General features: G+C 38.2%; 2 protein-coding genes across 4 annotated transcripts in view; both read right to left on the bottom strand.

The window, feature by feature from the left end:
• LOC110827976 (Autophagy-related 16) overlaps positions 1-15,598 on the bottom strand; it is a 154,058-nt gene that overhangs the window by 20,543 nt on the left and 117,917 nt on the right. The gene's annotated exons all lie outside the window — the stretch shown is intronic.
• The window catches only part of LOC147872800 (autophagy-related protein 16-1-like), a 308,552-nt gene that overhangs the window by 191,015 nt on the left and 101,939 nt on the right, over positions 1-15,598 (bottom strand). The window contains exon 1 of one of the 2 annotated variants that reach the window (XM_087355476.1): positions 13,182-13,458. The exons of the other annotated variant lie outside the window; for it this stretch is intronic. The gene's annotated coding sequence lies outside the window, so the exon portion shown is untranslated. Of the gene's footprint in view, positions 1-13,181; positions 13,459-15,598 lie in introns of those variants that run through there. 2 annotated transcript variants of the gene reach the window in all.

The following is a 15,598-nucleotide window of genomic DNA, read 5'->3' as shown; positions in this document are numbered from 1 at the left end:
AAATAAGATCAACATTCATTGTTAATCACTGTGACAGGTTGACAGCAGATTGTCCTGTTGAATGTAGGAAATAATAATGTCATTGTATTCAGCTGGGTTTGAAGTGGCATCGAATTAAAATTCAGAACTGACAAGTGATTTGTAGTGTTGTCTATTGTAATAAAAATAATGTATTCGTCCACCGACGATGTTACTCGCTACAGCAAGTAGACAAATTTAGAATCAGTATTGGAAGACGTTTGGTAATAACATGCCTTGAAACACTGTTGGCGTTAATGACGACTAAATTAATTTCTAAGTACACGCAATTTTGTTGGTACATTTACACGTTATAGTGTTAGAAGCTGGAGTTTTTCCTTGTTAGCACTGAGTAGCCATGAGTTCAATTTGTACTTTGTTTCTTAGAGACTGCTACAGAAAAGGTAATGATACGTTGTTGACCTTACACTTTTTACGTAATTACATTTTGCCTATGCACTTATGATACATTAGTCAACAACAAACTCTTACTACAGTAATCATGGGTAGAGTCATTAAAGCTATTTAAAAATGCTTAACATCGTGTTTATGACTAAACGCAAAATGGAAGAATATAATTCTCATAAGAAACAATAACAAATTCTGACCAAATATGACTGAAGACGTTCTGTGTTATTGACCAAATTAAAAATACAGTCAGTTCTGTCACAACACGTGTATTCATTACATTATAAGTATATAAATCCATGAACCTAAACCTGAACCTATGGACACGTGTTTTAGGGAGAAGAACTTCAGTCGCTTTCAGAACGCGATTTTTCTGTAACGCAGATTTTTAACAACACAAGCATCGAGTTACAGCAGAACAAACCATACAACAAACAACAATGGAAAGGTGTACTCTCTAGAGTATACTAATGTTCCAGGGCAGTGTTCTTCACGTCTCATCAAGCACGTCATTGTTGAATTGATGTGGTACAAGGCAAATGTTGCTCAACAATGTTTAAAAAAATGACCTAATGCCAATGTCGTACTAATGTTGTTATCAGGACGGTGGAAGCGATTGTGCAGGCCTGGTGGCCAAGGCAGCAAACAGGTGGCCTGTGGGGCCAAGCCCCTGGAGTAAAAAAACTGTACTAGAGACCAATATAATGAATTCTTTTCGGGCTACCAGCCGTGGAAGGTGGTTTAATGGATCACCTTACATGGCTGGTAGCCCGAGAAGAATTCATTGTACTTAGTCGACGTGAAAGATTCAGATCATACAATACTAGGGGCCAATAAAACCTCAGGGGTTAAACAAAAATAAAACCCCGTTGGGAGACATTACCTAGGGGCTACTGGGGAGTCCCCAAGCCACCTTGGTTATGATCTTTGCTTTGGTCGCCTTGATTACTGTAGTAACACAGGTTACCTGGGAATCCCCGCGTAAGAAATCGCCAGCCAGCGGCGCAACAAGGTGGGAATCCTTCGCGATTACGTCATCATCCACTCAGACAGGCGCCAGTCACCCTGCCCTCGCAAATATGAGCGTCGCATTTGTTCTGCTAAGCATGCATTTCGTAATTTGTTTCCTTCATGTATCCACAATCCGCCCACTGAAATATTTGGAAGTTGTAAATTCTGAGGTACCTAACTTTTTCTATGGAAGCTGTTTCTGAAAGCACACTGCGCTCTTGTATCTGACGAGTCGTTAAACAAATGGACTTGAAACTGCCATCTTGAAAGTGTCTATGCCATACAACTGTTCAAGACTACTGTTCTGAAGCGGAACCAATCACGATATCCTGTTGACTGGAAGAACGACTGCTGTCTGTAGACACGTCACAGGAGAAGCCGAACAAGTGTCTGGGTGGACACGTCATAGGAGAGGCAGAACAAGTGTCTGGTCAGTTCGGTGATCTTAGAAACTCACGCCTTGCGAGGCCATAGAACAATGCCCAAGACCAGGGAATCCTGACATTGTTTTTCATAACATCTGTTGGTCCCAGTGTATCGCGGGTCATCTAACGTCACGGAGTAATGGATTCCATTCCCGCTTCATTCTCTAGAAATAATCGATTAGAAACCCCAGTCAACCCATAACAGCGTATGGAGACGTGTAGATAAGGCCTCATACTTTCTCACGTGTTAGATTTATGGTGTCATTCTTCTGCTGGAAGACGAATTGTTAGTTCGTACTAGTAAACAGGAATGTTCCATACGGTTTGTTGTGGTGGAGTGAAATATTTTACTGTACATCTCCCTAACTGGAAAATGGGATAGCATCACATTGCACATCAGATTATAACCACAGACAGATGCCTCCCTCCTATTTTAAATTAGTTACGAACATTTGCATTTGAAATCCGAAAACTTCTGTTCCAACTTTCTGAAACTGAAAGTATCCCAAATTATAATTTCTTATAGATGTCATTCTCTAAACATTGCTGACTTCGTGAACATTCAAACGCATCCACTGAAGACGGGTTGTTGTGTAATGTAGTCAGGTACAAGTTTACCGACACTTCAAACATACACCTTCCTCCATCAACATGACGATTACCAGACTACACGTAGCAACAACCCAGTAGACAGTCATCTTCAAACTCGCCGCTGTGAGAACCCTAAGTCTCAAAAAAGTACCCACTGTCTTCGGGTCGTTTGTAAACACCTGGATTTTTAATGTAATGATTAACCCCTAACGAACAACGGTAGGTAAACTATTACCTACCACGAAATATGCGCAAAACTTACAGACAAATAATTAAGTTCTTATTCCAAAGTTACTTCTACCGGGGGGGAGGGGGGACTACCGCGGATTACCCTCCACAGAACAACAATGTTTACCATAAGCATTTCAGAATACACACAATACAGGATTATGATTCAAGCCTATAGGACGAAGCCTAGAGAACGCTTAAGTCACATGTTAAAATTTTAATAATTTCACAATCTAAGCATATAATTGACTTTTTGATCGATGTACTAGCGCAGTCTGTGTAACAATTCAGGCGCCAGAAGATGAACTAGTAAGTTCGAAACACGTCTCCTAGTAGTTTAAAGTGAAAAATGTATATGGATTTGTAACTTTTGTACAAATTCGTGCTCTGTGAAGACGGGTAACATAACATTTTATTATCATCATTAAAATCAGCATGTTTCTTCGGAATAATGATTTAAGAAAGATTATACCATTACATGCTTTACCTGGACGCAATATTGTTTAAACATGAAAGGCTCCAGTTTTATCAAGTTAACTGGTTAAAGATCTTCGCTTTTGGACGGCCTTGAACTTAATACACACCACATTGCGGGTATAAACTCACGTTCTGTTTAAAGTCTGCGAGTTCGTTATACCCATCGTAATTAATACAGTAATTAATTCTCTCCTCATTTTATTGGAAACAGGATTTACTTCTTTGAGCAAGCATTTAATATTTCTCCAATTGCCACGGTTACTTGAATTTATCCTTGAGACTAGTGTTCTTACGTGATTATGGTTTATATTGTGTAGGATTTGAGGTTTTCACAGCGGTGAGTATGAAGATTTCTTCATGGTTTATATTCTTAACATATATATGGCTGAAACCCTACAGGATCTGTTAAGAAATTTTGAGTATCGTTACAAGGACATTTGAAGTTATTTTATAGTTCATGTTAGCATTCTTCCGTCTGCAGAAGACTTGTGTTTGAAAAGAAAGTCGATCTTCATACAACAGAAATAAGAATATGACGCATAAATGTAAATTTATTTAGTGAATACGTCTGGATTATAACAGAGTAAAAGGATAATTTATATTTGAATGTATATCGATTAAAATGTTCATAAACTTAAAACCATGATGACACCATGTCCAAGAAAACTATTAGCTATAAACTTTCAATTCGGAATTGTTAATTTACCCATCTCCTATATAAAAACTGAAAGGATTAAGACATACAACCGTCATTTTACCTTAAGCTTTGTATGAGTGATCACTCACGCTAAAAGAACAGCGATAAACAACAGGTTTCAAAACAAATTTCCGACTAAAATATTTAGATCTCAATGAAATTAAGTAACAAGATAATGGAAAACGATGTATAATTAGAAGCTTCATAATTAACACTCTTAAAATTATTATAGGCGTAACAATATCACGGATAATAAGGATGATAAGGGACATCGGTCAATTTCGGAGTCAAAATCATACTGCACAGAATTTTTGTTAAAATAAAATATGAATCTTAAAGACATAGGGTAAAGTGGTGTGGACTGAATCCATTTTTCTAAGGACAGGGTTCATGGCAAGCTCTTGTGAACACGAAAGCGAATTGTCATGTTTCATAAGAGGCGGAGAATTTCTTAGCCAGCTAAGATATCAGTTCCTAAAAGCCTCTTTTACATGCAGTCAGTTAAATTTATAGAAAAGAGTAGAACCATTCTAAGCAGTGAGAATAGGTTTGTTTCAAATATTAATTTTTCCTTTAGATTTTCACCCCTCATCAGCCATCCCACCATTAACTTAAACAATTCTATCAAAGTTCAACGAACTACGTGTACAATGATAAATGGTCTCACTGCAATCTGTCATAATTTGTCTCCGAAAAAGTCTTAAGACGTCAAATCGGACAGGCGTTAGGCTCTCTATGAAAGCATAAGAATATAATATGCCAACGATCATAAAACACTCAAATTAATTTCTCCTAAGTTAATATCTATTTCACTGCCATCTGTTACGTGTTTACATCGGCACAGATAATGAAGTGGCAGAGACTACGATATTGCATTAAACCTAATCCGTAACTCTTTTGCCAAATGAACGGTGTATACGCGGAGAAAGCCTGTCATTTAAGTACCCTTACATTTCTTAAGCAACATGTAAGCAGGCCTATATCATTTACACAAGTAATATCAATTTAAATCCACTCTTTTACGGGCCTGCGTGTTTAAGTCTCGTGTTATTGAGTAATCTATCTACACGTAATATCAAACCAATTCCCCTCACGCTTCATTGCACAAGTGCGCCGTTTGTGCGAAACGAAAAAAATTAAGTTCTCAAGGTGGCGACTCTAACAACCAGGAATGCAAATGAGGATATGGCGGTACCAATACTGGGGCCTGGCGGTGTCTGTGTTCGGCAGGAGTATACAGACAAGAAATTTTGTAGTTTTTGTACATCAATGTAATTTAAAAACAATACTGCAATAATTTGCCCTGATGATAGAGGCAGCAAACACCTCTGAAACATCAATAAGCTCCTACATGACACAGCATCCCATAAGACAGTCATCTTCAAGGAGAAACCTGTTTTTTTTTAATTTTAACGCTGATAATTTATATTTTTCTGCACATCTGGCGTTAATTCATCCGCCAGATAATTGTATTCTCAATGTGCTTCCCTTACGCCATCTGTCATCTTACGACTATATCTGTGTAAACTGTCAAAAGTAAATTACAAACTTTGTCCTTCGTAGATATTCAATTGATTTCGTCGTCTGTTCTCGTCAGAGCAGAAGACCGCGATCTGGATGCGCAGTCAAGTACAAAATTCAGTTAAAGCATTGTTTATCGTTCCAACATTAGCTGCTGAATTTCCAAAAGGCATCACTCCAGTAAGCTCAAACTTTACATCCCGTAAACACTTTCACAAGGTGTACTGAACGAGAACAGGCCCGGTTATATGTACCTGCTTCAGCAAATATTTTGTCACGTTCTTGCTACTGTTCGTTTCTTAAGTTTACTATTAGATTAGTCCATCGCCACGCACTGGTAACTAGCTAACATCACACCTTCCACGTGTAACGTTCCTTCCTGCTTTCGTCTGGGAGAATGAGGTGTTGACCTTATCATACCGAATAGAATTCTGTGTTAAAAAGCAGTCCATGCTTCGTCCGTTCAAACTACACAACACCTATGTTAATAAATGTCACTACCTCTATTATCCTCACTGTTAAAATTTAATTCAAAATTATTTTGCAGTAAAACGAACTCACAATTTTTCTTTCTTCCGGGACTTGAATTATCCATAACTTGTGGGACAACACGCTAATCTCAGTGACTTACCATAATAAACTTATGGTTATAGAGAACAGATTCGCAATGTCTCAAAGTTTAAACTCAGCACACATAACTGACAGAAACATTTTAGTCGCCCCATGTTACAGCCTTACTAGACACTGGAAGTCAAATAATATTTATTAATTTTACTTTGAGGTTAGTAACTTACAGAGCCCAGTTCTATGCACGTCTCCTAAATTGTAAAATATCATTCCGAGGATCATGATTTAAATGTTTAAGAGGGCTAAAAGCGACAGAACGAGCTGATCTGAACACATGAACAGAAGAGGGGTAAGTTTCATTACAAATTCTGAAACTTTTAAAATCTGTTAGGATTCCGCCCAAAGTAACAATAATTTCACAATGTAATAAAATCGAAATTTCTGCGTTAGAAAGTTTGACACCCTTTAAGTTACAATATCAATACGAACAGAAATTGTTTAAGTCTGACAACGTGACACAATTCTCCTTGTCTACCTTATTAAATATTTATCGTCACATACGTTTTGTCCATTAACATCAGCAAATTCGTGTCACAGTTTTCGAGAAAAACGTACGATTACCTGCTTCGAAGCGATACCGTGATCTTGCTCATACTAAAGTGTGCCCTAAATTTCGGTACCTGAAAGCTGTTACAGGTTAAAGTAACTCTTGACCTTACAGTTTTAGCAATAACATCCCCGCTACTGATTACTTGGGGCCACTATCACGTTCCTCAAGTAATTTTAACGAATGATTCAGCACGATGAAAAATAAAAAGAAGTAAACCAACTCTTCGAATACCATAGCTTTCTTTATATTGGAAACGTGTGTAATTATTTGCCAGTTAATGACAAGCCTCAAGCAATTGCAGGGGGTAACATTTCTGATACACAATCAGGAGTCCTCTTCTTTACACTGGGATTGCATTTTAAACGACGCTCATTTTATTAGAAGTATAAAAATCTTAAGCGTAATCAGTGATCGGCTTAGCAACGTATTACACACGGTCACTTCTATTCAAGTCGACTGTCTGCTTAAATGTTCTATGTGACGCAGGCCGAAAGCAACGGCTGTGATTGGATAAAATTACTCTCTCAATAATGAAGCAGAAACCACTCGCAAAGCATATTAATTTCCCGAAATATAACCTCTTATTAAAACACTTTCTTTTTTAGTCTTAATCTTTTACATTCTGTAAGACGAGAAAGATAAAACTTCATTGTTTCACCTTCGTCAAAAACTCGTAATTTTAATTATACTTAATTTCAGTTGATACAGAATGTTAAATCCACTGAGAAAATAAACTTTTGTAGTTCAAATAAAAAACATAAGTGTACGGCCGAGTTTAATAAAATACAACAGGGTATGAATTTGTAACAATCCACATGCAATTCATCGCAATAATATCAGACGCTGAGACGGTCCACTTCACCCCTCAGAGTTTCGCATTCCCATGGCTGTCCTCTCTGACGTAGCAACGTATAGTCTGGTAGATACTGAACGATGTCTGAGCTCACTGCTTCCATCATCAAGGTGATAAATAAGCCGTGACTACCAAACTCCATTATACTACATCCCAGAAGACAGCCATCTTCATACATCAAATCTCATCTAAAAATCAGTTTTGAAAGAAACCATGAGAGCAGATAAACGAACAGGAATATTAACAAACATGGTCTTGCCATATGCGTTCAATGTTAGTGGAAAGAATAAATACGTACGAGGACAAATAACCGACCACTGAGCAGGAATCAAAATCGAATTCCACCGTATCGTAGACCGAAGCAAATTGGAGAAAATCTGTATGTGTTAAAATACTGAAACGTTGTCTGTCCTACGTCGTGTTATCGCAGACACAAACTAGTTCACTTCACATATCAGACGGTAGTTTGCATGGTCCATGACAGCAACTGACTACGAACCAGTATTTTTTGTCTTTAGTTCCATTTGCGGACAATGACACAGTAGAGTTACAGCCAGAATTTCACATAAGAAAGACAATGGTTCTCAACATAACTACAAAGTACACAACAGTCTAATCCACATACGAATTTCTCGGTACGTAAGAACTAAAGTCTGGATGCCGAGATTCATTTACAGGTTCGTATTCTTTAGATAAACTGTTCAAATCCCGGTAAGATTCAGGTTTCCTGACTAAAGCACAATCCCCTTCAATTATTCCATAGCCATAAGTGAATTGTTTATTTTGAACCTTTATAATTTTGCGGCTGCTTTTGTAATTTTAGATCGATTAACATTTGTTTTTGTTATTATTATTTCATTGTTAAATGTCCATCTATAACTATTTCCGTGTCACAGGATTCTTGCTGTTGACAGAGACACTGAATTACAATTAATTACTGTCAATGTTACTGTTGACTTTCTTGTAACTGTAATTGGCCTAAGTCCGTTGATTCAGCACACAAAGAATAAAAAGTTTAACAGAATCATTAATACCATCATCACACAACAAATATCACTAACTTGCAAGAACATTTTGTTTACCCTGTTCGCGCTTGAAGTAAATGTTATGATTTAATCGTATGAAATTTTAAATTCCTGACGTAATAGGTTACTTCGTAATTATGAAATACCTTCGAACTTGTTCCTTTTAAATTTTGTAAAATACAACCACGATCGTTCTGAAACTGGTCATGCCATCTCAGTTATAGACGTCTCATTGTCTTGGGTTGAACGTGCGATACGGAAATTACCTTCCATCGCCATAAAAATAATAATAATTCAATTCTTTATTATTAGTTAAGAAATACTATACTGACTAAAGACATTATAAGTACTGTGCACTAGTTACATCACCAAAACAAAATAATAAAGCCATTTTTAATGCCAATTACAATCTCTGCATAAAGGCATACAAACATTATTAACAAATTTTATATTGGCCTTGATATAAAACAAGTAAATACATACAGATACAAATTAAATACATGTTTATTTCATTAATCTCTGAATAACTTCGCTGCTCACAATGCATGGAATAATATCTTACATAGTTCACCCACCAAAACACGTTCTTCTTCAGTTACTAAATCGCGTAGTATAAGAAGAGAGCGTACATTTTCCTGCATTACTCGACAGCCTCGGTATATAAATTACAGATGAAATTCACTCAGTAGCGCCGTAATCTTACTTTATTAATGGAAGAATACAAAGAACGTGATTGCTTTATTATACACCGACGTTTTTCTCTTTTCGAACCAATGAGAGATATACAAGGCAGAAAGTTCCGCACGGCCGAGTCTTATAGGGGCCCGTTCTTCTCGCATTGTGCTACCGCATTCAATTTCCCAGCTTGATACCATCATAACTCGCCTACTAGCATAATGTTGTTTTCCCCGATCAGTTCAGTAGCAGGGTTAATGCCTTTATATGAAATATACACCCACAGACACAGTTATCATCATAGTTGTGAGGTTCTTTTTTCGATGCGCTTTTTGTACAAAATTTTACACCTGTATGGTGACGTCTAAAAGCTTCACGCATTACACTCCGATTGATTCAAAGTAGTACACTTACCGTTCGGTTAAATTCCCCGTCAATCGCTTCAATAAACGCACTTTATCAACTGATCATAAAGGATTCTTTGGGACCACTCAGAGTCAGTCTCTGTTTCCTTGCGGTCAAAGTACGTCTCTCAATGACCAGTCAGAAATCACTGTACGATCAAGACAGCCTACGGTAAGGCAAACCAAAAATCACGCCACGGAGACGTGTGGAAGATTCAGGCATAAATACGCTGAACACTTCTAAAAAAGATATCTGTGTAATGTTCTAAGTGCTGTGCAGTATTGAACATAATTGAAAACCGTTGGTTAAGTACTGAAAAGAACTAATGACGGGAATATTTTTCCGTTTGTTTTCATGGTGTGACAGTGTCAAATACGTACAACCTGGAGCTGTAGTAGTAGTGGGTTTCAGAGTTCGGCTCTCATGAACCTCCTCTAGCGTCAGCAACTTAATAGTATCTATTACAAACAATTATTGGAGTTTTTTAACCCACAATGTGACTCTCCCGTATAAATGCGTTGGCTAGACTGGCTTGATCTGCAGCTCAGTGAGCCTCGTGTGAAAGGGTTCCATGCTAAAGCAGGCAAAACTCTCCCCGCCAGTAGCCGCTACTAGCGGGGAGAGCTGCATAGTGGCTCATGAGCCGCTCACAGGTTCACCGGCTCTCGTCTGAAAGGGTTCAATGCATTTTGCTGGGATTTCTATCCCCAGCAGTCGCTTCAGCTCACGTGAGCCGCTAACATAGGTTCAGCGGCTCTCGTCTGAAAGGGTCCAATGCATTTTGCTGGGATTTCTATCCCCAGCAGTCGCTTCAGCCTACGTGAGCCGCTCACATAGGTTCACCGGCTCTAGTGTGAAAGGGTTCAATGCATTTTGCTGGAATTTCTATCCCCAGCAGTCGCTTCAGCTCACGTAAGCCGCTAACATAGGTTCAGTGGCTCTCGTGTGAAAGGGTCCAATGCATTTTGCTGGGATTTATATCCCCAGCAGTCGCTTCAGCTCACGTGAGCCGCTCACATAGGTTCAGTGGCTCTCGTCTGAAAGGGTCCAATGCATTTTGCTGGGATTTCTAACACCAGCAGTCGCTTCAGCTCACGTGAGCCGCTCACATAGGTTCAGTGGCTCTCGTGTGAAAGGGTTCAATGCTTTTTGCTGGAATTTCTATCCCAAGCAGTCGCTTCAGCTCGCGTGAGCCGCTCATATGAGCCACGTGTGAAGGGGCCCTTACCCTTTCTGAGAGCATTACATGCTAGTGAGCTCGCCGCTATGATTCTACCCTATTCTTCGAAACTGAGTGGGTCTACTTCGGCACTAAACATTCTCCATTCATTTGATAGATGCCGAATAGTAAAATGATCCTAAGTAGTGTGGGTAAACTATTACAGTTAATTAAATACATTTTTTATTTTTATTTTATTTTTTAGTGTTCTGTCTGACGACAGGTCCATATGAACAGGATCCTTCCAGCCTTTTCTCGGACTGGGACCTGTTCATATACGTTCTTGGCAGATGATCCAGAAGTGGTTTGCCATTGCCTTCTTCTGTGTGTATGGAGTATGGAGTAATTGTTGGGATGCCACGGAGAAACCGGGGAAGCCCCCGGAGGAAAACTCCGTGTTGCCTAGACCACGGCCTTGCCCAACACAAGTTATAAATTCGGGCACCGCCGGGAATTGAACCCGAGACCCCAGGATTACAAGGCCAGCGTTCTAACCGCTAGACCACCGTCGCGGCTTAAATACATAATATAACAATATAAATAAACTCTATATAATAACTTTCAGGATGCGATTATTTATGCAGATAGTTTTCAGATTTCACTCAATTGTGGAAATCACTTCAAAGACATTTATAAGCAGCGGGTAACGTATTTACAGAGAGTTCTAACCATGACAGAAAGGCCAACCCAGGGGGAGGAGGGTTTACTTCTGTGACAGGATAATTAGCAATAATGAAAAACGCAGACACCAATATCCTGCGCGTGCATAGCGACTGGGAACGGGTTCACTGTGTCAGTAAAACAAATACATTAAGAGCTATGGTAAACCTCTAGCAAAAGGCTAAAAGTACTCTTTCCAAATGACGCTAAAAAAAGAGGACAGAAGATTAACTCTGTAAAAATATTACCTCAGCTTTTCGGTATTGATGGTTCTGTCAATAACCTACCGTGTTACCTGAGCCCCATACTAGTCTAAAATTTACACCAGAACTTAGCGGGTCTTCATTAATTCCTCGCCCAAACATGTACAACAAAACCATACTTTGGCTTGTAAATCATTAGACAATGTACTAAATTCAGTTTACATGAACCAGTTTTTAAAAATAATATTTATATTTGTATCTGAATGTAAAATATCGATCCCCAAATATATCCCAGTTCGCTGAAACCTGTAAACAACGCAAAGTCTATGGACACTGCTGTTATCGGCATTAGTTTTTATTCATAAAACAGTTTCCTTAATTAGGTCATGTTTTATTCATCCACGTGTCATATGACCATCAATATGTGTCCATTAAAACGATGCATTAATATAAGACCTTTCGTCACATGCGCCAGTCAAACAAAAAAATAAACGGGGCAATCTAACAAATGACCTATGGACAACGTCATTTTATCATTACAGATTCCTGACAAGGTCACTCTTGTATTTCACAAGCTAGTGTATAAAATTCATAGAGATATCATTCATGTTTCGTAGTGTTTATACCACCATCCCCGTAGAAATCTCACACTAAAGTCATAGAACAAAATAGCGACTGCACCCGTTATTACCAACTTACAGCATGAAATAGCCCCAGAATTTTCAGAATCCATTTGCAATATCAACATTTCGGATTGGATATCAAAGCAAAGTCACCTTCCGATTCTTTCAAACCAAGAATGTCAGTTTCATAATAAACCGTCGTCAGGAAAAAAAAATACACTGATCTTATATAGTTAATAAAATCTTCTCGGGCAATCAGCCGCGTTAACTGGTTACCGTAGTAAACCGACGTTTCGGGAACAAACTGTCCCCATCTTCAGGTTTCTGATGTGACAAGTTACACTATTTTATGTATTTCATACATATGCTTGATGTATGTCGTTGATAATAACAACTGTTTATTAACTGAGAACATAATAGTCTTATCGGCACTGAATATTATGTTCTGGACAGACAATAAGCATAAACCATCAACAAACACGTGTTAAAATAATCCAATATTCAATTTAAATTTCATTGTACTTAGGCTGCATTGTAAACATTTAATCAACAGCGTGCATAAAACATATTTAATATTAAATTAATAAATAGATGGGATAGACGTTATTGAGTAACATAATTAATCACACATGATTTCGTCATAACTGCACTAAAGATTGATCAGAAATTACCAATGAAGTAAGAAGAAACCACCACCTAGCCTGTAGAATACGTTTCTAGGAGCAAGCCCAAATTCGCCTACAAGTGATATAATGAACCAGATACTGCAATTCTTTCACAAACACGAAAAGAAGTACAAAAGAGGTGTACACTTACGTACCAGGGTGCTTGTTACGCAGAGAGCATGCAAAATATCTGGCATTGAATGGAATGGCCCACTTACCTGTAACAAGCGAAAAAAGAAACATATTCACACTTATTTCATAAACCTTAATTACAAAATTCCAACATTGGTCGAAACTCACATATTTACGAACAGGTACACCTGCACCCAAAACTCATACAGTTAGGCTATCCCGGGTGGTGAACGAAATAACTTATGGCCCTAACTTCAGTAGTTCTGTCGCTCAATGAGAACACTTCCTGTGTCCCAGAATCTCTGTTACCAGTCGGTTATTTTCATCTCATTGCCTACTTCCTTTTCAAAATACACTTTGCCAAACGCTTCACTCACTGACACCAACAAACTATTTCGATGAGAACTAACGATTGAGAATGAATACACGCGACTTTCATGAACAGCGAGGAAGACCTTGGCTCGAGTGTCACGAGGGAGGTTGGGAGAGTCTATTATATTAAGGGAGACCTGCCTCTGATTAGACTTTTGTATCATGGTTTATGAGTGTTGCTGTGTTACGTTGCGTTTTAAATGACACACCTCGTGTGTGCGCGTGTATTACTAGGAATTAGAGTCGACCAATTCACATTTCTAACGTCCTGTTCATCACAAAGCATTTCATACGAAAACTAGACGGATTGTATATTAAGAGTGAGTTCCTGAGTCTACACGCCACGCCATGAAGACGCAGAAGGGGAACAGAAGTGAATCACAACGCGTTCTTCACTTTCTGTTCTCCACCTTGTTCAATGAGTTTCTTGGTCACTTAATAATGTGGTACTAAAACGTATATTCAACTCATGTTTAAGTGTCAGATTATAATAATGTGTTGACAAACTTCATGTTCAAATTTGATTGTCCATTTTCAAATATAAACAATCATAAATTTACCCCACGGTCATACGCCAAAGAGTTGTCAGAGATTTGAAATAAACAGTGTAATAGCCCCAACAGATGTTACGAGCTGTCAAGTGGCGAATAAATAAAGTGAACCGTGGATAACATCTCGAAATAGTATTGGTAAGATGATATTTGACACGAGTGAATAATTAATGTCTTATGTGTGAAAAGTTTAGTTCGGGAATGGAAATATTATAACGTATTGAGTTCTTGTCAACGCTTATACAAGACGTCTCGCCTCAAAGTGCCACCAGGCATGCTGTCAGGCAAGCAATGCTGATGTAATTATAAGTTCATCTGAAATTTTCAAGACGTACAGTGTCGTTAAACAACCTGTCAAAATAATGAATGCTATTTATTAAACAAGATAGCAAAATTATAATTACAAAATAAAAATTGCAGGTTTTTAATTTATGTCATATCTTTAATGTACGTTCCTCTTACAAAAGAAATATGCTTACTTATAACATTTCAACTACAGCAACAATAAAACTGATTGGCAAGTAAGATATAATTCTATAAATTTAGTTCTGAACTTCACCCGTAAGAGCATAGTGAATCACAGGTACAAGCAGCATGAAGCCAACAACCTTTTTCAAAGCGCCTCAAGACGGTATTAAGATCAGAAAATGGCTACAGACCAACCTGAAAATGTCGTAGGCAGTGTCCAGAACAAATCTGTTAGAATTCTGGGGCAACATTTCAGACAATAGGAAATTCCGAGAGAAATTCGCATTACAATACGAGCTGAAAACAACCACAACGTCACACAATCATAATTTGATATATCATTTGCAGTTACAGAATTTCCACATCAAATATCATCCAAATTCTTCAAGCGAGCTGGAAGATGAAAAACGAACGAATGATACACGGGTGATACAAACGCATCATAAGGCTTTTGGGCCCATACATACACTTACGGGGTGCCTAAAAGTGTTTAAAATATATGCATATATCGGCCAGATGTCCGTAATATGTGATACTTGAACCTCGATTTGAGAAGAGGTCTTAAGATCTGAAAGATCGACCACGGAACAGAGGGATGGGACCTCGAGACAGTAAGCAGCAAACGAATCATCTGCGCAGGTCACTGACCCAAACAGCAGCTGGTCCGTCTGTTGGTTGCATCCCTACGCCACCGATGTACTCAAAAATGAATATTTTCTTATCACGTGACAATGGTAACTCCACTGTCATGGACATCAAACACCTCACCTATGACCCTAGTAACGAATTTCTTATTACCACATCGAACTCCGATAACATCCTAAAGAAAAGATTTTATATGTAAGATTTGAGGTTTTCACAGCGGTGAGTATGAAGATTTCTGTCTTCTGGGTTGTTGCACTGTGTGAATATTCATTGCCCTGATGATGGAGGCAGTATGACCTCTGAAACGTTGGTAAACATTGACCAGACTACACAGCGCAACAACCCAGAAGACAGAAATCTTCAAGATTTTATATGTTGATGATACTCACCATACGTAATTCAGAATTACTACACCTTCATCTGCATAACATATGAATGTACAGAAAAGTAATTCCCCTTTCGCTGTTAAATATTTATTAAAAGATGATTATAGTGGCTAATGAAAGCCAATGTTAGTTGCCTATTTAAATCACGACACATGGAATGGCG

Source organism: Zootermopsis nevadensis, unplaced genomic scaffold, assembly GCF_977971745.1.
Source record: "Zootermopsis nevadensis isolate Lab colony 2312 unplaced genomic scaffold, Znev_1.0 Znev_ptg000024l, whole genome shotgun sequence".
Classification (NCBI taxonomy): domain Eukaryota; kingdom Metazoa; phylum Arthropoda; class Insecta; order Blattodea; family Termopsidae; genus Zootermopsis; species Zootermopsis nevadensis.
Note: the sequence above shows the minus strand (reverse complement) of the source record. Positions and strands in the feature narration are given on the sequence as shown.